Source organism: Hydra vulgaris, chromosome 01 (assembly GCF_038396675.1).
Source record: "Hydra vulgaris chromosome 01, alternate assembly HydraT2T_AEP".
NCBI lineage: Eukaryota > Metazoa > Cnidaria > Hydrozoa > Anthoathecata > Hydridae > Hydra > Hydra vulgaris.
In genome coordinates, this window is record NC_088920.1 from 21,022,642 (window position 1) to 21,027,460 (window position 4,819).

The 4,819-nt window shown below is 29.7% G+C and overlaps 1 long non-coding RNA gene across 1 annotated transcript; it reads left to right on the forward strand.

Moving 5' to 3' along the window:
- The first annotated feature begins 807 nt into the window (after positions 1-807).
- Positions 808-3,571, forward strand: LOC136074818 (uncharacterized). Its single transcript, XR_010635469.1, has 4 exons — positions 808-1,178; positions 1,312-1,438; positions 1,618-3,204; positions 3,412-3,571. It is a non-coding gene; the product is annotated as an uncharacterized LOC136074818 (long non-coding RNA).
- Positions 3,572-4,819: the final 1,248 nt, after the last annotated feature.

Below are 4,819 nucleotides of genomic sequence, written 5' to 3' on the forward strand. Positions count from 1 at the left end.
ATACAAACAGAAAATTCTATTCGAGCAACATTATTTGACTTTAACTCACTTCATCTAATCGATTCCTTGGATTTTGGTGCGCTTAAAAATTTGCTTAGAGCTTTAGATCCTGTAAAACTTGCAGTGGAGAACTTAAGTCGAGAAGACGCAACATTAGAGACTGCTGATACAATCATCGAATTTATGTTAAAAAAGCTTTCAATGATGAACAACGAAATAAGTAAAACCTTGTACGAGAACTTAAAACGCCGAATTAATGAGCGCTGGACAAGCGATATAATGAATCTCTTGCGAAGCTTGAACGATCCTTCCACGACACCGTCAAAAAACACTTTGATTTTTGCTGGAAAACTTGCATCTCGCCTCTTTGGAATCAATAACGAGGAAAATGATGATGAAATGACAGTCACAGAGTCTAACGATGCCGAGCAAGAAAGTTTATCGCTTCAAGATGAACTTAACATGCTTCTTCAAAAAGAAAAGTCATCAAAAATATTGGGGCAAGATAAATTCAAATGGTTAAAAAGTGAATTTGTCCTTTTCAAAAATACAGGCAAACGAACAGAGCATGTAAGAAAAGTCATACAATATAGTATTTAAATAAAAAGTACATAAATTTACTATTTTCTTTGTATTTTTTTAAAAACAGTAAAACAGCTGTTAACAGCAGTTTTTTGAAAAATTAGGAACAGCAAACAGCTGTTTTTTGAAAACCACTGTTTTTCAGAAACCCTATAAATAATACAATCTAAAAAAACATAACACATCACATGGTAACAATAGTTTATTTCTATAATATTATTACTCAGATTCTATATAATACTCAAATTATTAAATAGAAAAAAATTTTTAAATGAAAATTGAAAAAAATGAAAGTTAAAACCTTTTTAACCAAACTCAATTAAAAAATTCGAAACAATTCGTAGAGAAAGCAAAACTGTGGGACATATCCAGTGGCAAAATTTAGGTATCATTTGACGTTATAAACTTATACCAGTCAATTCCTCTTAAAGAAGCGACTGAAGTACTCATAAGTTTATTGGAGGTGAGCTTAACGACAAGATCTTGTGAAGAAAAAGTAGATGCTATAAAAGTGTTAGAGCTTTCTGACTTTTGGTGTCAAGATGGTTTTTCTAAATTGAAACATGTTGAAATGTATTGGATGCCTATAAAAAAAGGTACTTATTAATAAACATGAGTTTAAATAATTAAACCTTTATTTGAGAATACACTTTGTGGCAACCGTTTAGTTTGGTTTGCATTATTTTAAGGTAAGGTATGTAAAAGTAGAATTTTTTTCTTATTGTTTAGAGATGGATCTGGTGGTATAGACAAAATCTTCTTCTAATTAATTGCAACATAAACAATGGTGTTGAAAGACAAAATGAGTCATTTAAGTATTGCTATTTAAATAAATACAACAACTCCTCTTTGACAGGTATGTTAACTTTATTAATTGAAGAATTCTTCACTGATAAGCTCGAAAGGTTAGTTTAAAAGAAAAGTTAAGTCAATGAACTGATGTTTGAAAGGGACTATTGTCAATTTAAAATTGTTCACAGTAATGATATTAATATAATCTTTTTATTTTTATAAAGTTTTATCTATTCAATTTAGCTACACTGATGCCAACTTCAAAATGGATGCAAGATACAGGAGATGTGGCTGTTGGGTGCCAAAAAATTTATATAATTGCCCTCGTAGTTTAGTTAAGCAATGCTTGTTGCGAAAATCTACTGCTGAATACATGGATTTGAACACAGTTGTAATGATGAAACATTGTATCTTTACTGTATCTAGTACCATTGATTCTTCTACGAAATTCTTTGTGCATTTCGGTGATGAAAATATTATGCAAAAATGTACTTGTTATGATTGGATATCAACAGGGTATCCCTGCAAACGTTTTTTTGCTGTATTCAAAAAGTATCCTGCTTGGTCATGGAATACATTATCAAAACTTTATGTAAATTCTCCATTCTTAAATTTAGATGAAGATAACTATGATATATTCCATGAAAAAACACCTTTTAATTTTTCAAAGTCGCTTTCACCTTTAAAAGTGTCATCTTTGTCTTTAAAAAAAAATATAACTGTAGAAGGTCAGAATGACATATGTAAAAAACATATTCCCATTTATTCTGGTGTCGATGTTAGGGACATGCTTAATACTACCAAGAACTTATCATTTAAATTTGAGGCATACTCTGATGAAATAGAGATGTTTCATAAAACTCTTTCCACTCTAATAGACAAATAACTAAATAAAAAAACTAAATAAAAAAACTAAATAAAAAAAAGAGTAAGAGAATCTGGGATTCCTGTCACTCCAACAGATAATAAATTAAGCAAAAAACACATTTCTATTTCTGTACGGAACCAATAAAAGCTCAAACTAAGTGTGTTGGATCGCAAAAAGAAAAAGCATTAAATGCTTCTAAAGTGTTTATAGTAGAAGAGAGTTACTTAGTTGACTCGATCGAACATAAAATTGTTGATGAGCCTGTAAACAAAGAAAGGTTTGTTGTTGCCCATGAGTTATTTCACATAACGATGATGAACATTTAGTTGAAAAACTGGTTTTACTTCCTAAGACAAAACTCTCATCAGATGATATGAATGATATTACAACCCATCGGATGTTGTCAGACAATGTCATCCATTCAGTACAAAAAATGATAACTGATGTTTCTGGTCTGCAGGATCCAGTTTTGGGGCAAAATTTGTCATTTTGTGTGGTGAAGGTCTCCTTTGTACAGGTATTACATGATGGCAATGTACACTGGCTGACAATAAGCACTTTTGGCTGCTCTGAAGGTGAGATATTTTTGTTAGACAGCATGTTTAAGGGCAAAATAATGAATTATGTTGTCAGACATATATGTGCAATAATGTAGAGCACCAAAGTCAGTATGAAAGTACGAGTCTTACCTGTACAACAACAAACAAATGGTGTAGACTGTGGTTTGTTTGCATTGGCGTTTGCACAGCACATTGCTTCTACCGGCTCAAATCCATGTACGTTTCATTTTAAATTGATGAAATAAGAAACCATTTATTTAAAAGTGTTATAGAAAACCACTTAAATGAGTTTCCAAAAACTGGAAAATTGACTAGGATTTGCAAAGAAAAAGAATTTGATTTTACTCTTTATTGCGTGTGTCAGCAAATTTGGATGGCTTCTGATAAAGTTGTCAAAGATAAGTAAGTGAGTTATTTAAGTTATGTTTTAGCTTTTCAATCTAACTAGTTACACACACACACACACACACACACACACACACACACACACACACACACACACACACACACACACACACACACACACACACACTTATTACTTTTATTTTATTTACACACATGACTTTTATTCACATTTTTTGACTGTTTTTTATGTGTTAATACATTAAGGCACATGGTGCAATGTGGAAAATGCGAATGTTGGTTTCACCGTGTTTGTGAACGCATACCTGATTTTATTTTAGAATGTGAGAGTGTTGAATGGGTTTGTTCGCAATGCACAACAACTTTACCATGTAGTACTTTAACTTAAAAGAGATTTTGACTTTAACATTTATAATCCTTTTTTATATAGTTTTCATAGTTTATAATTTTTTTATTTTTTTTTTATGGTAGGCAAAAAGTGCATGCTGGATGAAAAATCTTATGTAATTAGTTTTACATTTTCTAATTTTCTAATAAATTGTCTTAAAGGAATACATGATTTTTGAATGATAGCAATATCTAAAAAGTTGTGTTACCTAAATAAGGTTTATTTTAGCCAAGTTTTAGTTTTAGTCGAGTTCATTAAGCAAGATGGTCTGGTTAAGTAAGTAAGATGGTCTGGTTAAGTAAGTAAGATGGTCTGGTTAAGTAAGTAAGATGGTCTGGTTAAGTAAGTAAGATGGTCTGGTTAAGTAAGTAAGATGGTCTGGTTAAGTAAGTAAGATGGATGAATTTTTTCAAAACTCTTTTAAGGTTCTTTTTCAGCTCTGTTTTTCAATTTATTTATTTTTACCGTAACACTTTTAGTTTCAGTCTAAGTATAAATCTTAGTATTTATAATAAGTATTTATTGTTTAAATATCAACGAATATATATTTTTTTAATGTATAAGAATTTTTTTAATCATAACAATTTTCCTTTTTTTTTTTAGTTACGTTTGTCATTGCTTTATTAGTTTGCCTACTGTTAAAACATGGTTTTAATTTAGTAAATTTATGCGAGTAAAATTTACTCTATTAATCATCAGATAACAGTTAGGGAGAAATTGGAATTCTACATAATTAAGGTAAAAATGATTTTGTTCACTGGTATTACCATTAGTTGCCGATGGTAACATTACAAAACTAGTTTTTATGGTTGATTGTGTTTCAGCTCTTTAGTGCTATATGTAACATTGATGGCAAATATATAACAAAATAAAATATATAACAAAAAATACTATAACATTGATGACAAGAACCAAAACAACATGTTGTTTTTGTTATAGTCATTATCAATAAAAGCTTTTATTAGGATTGTAAATCTTAATTGTATGTTTTTTTAGCACTTATGATATTTCGTTATATCACAAATAACTAAGACAACGTAAACAATATTTAAGGATTTACTTTTAGTTCATGATATAATTTTTCAAATTGCTCAACTCCAATTGTCTCTCTAGATTAAATATTTTAATAAATGAAATCCCTCGAGTTCAAGTATTTTGTTGTAAAGTGTGATTATAGTTAATGATTGTTTTAAAGCTAACGATCGATTTGAGTTACTTGTAAATAATTGTATATGTATATAGACGTATTTGTATTTAATATAAAGA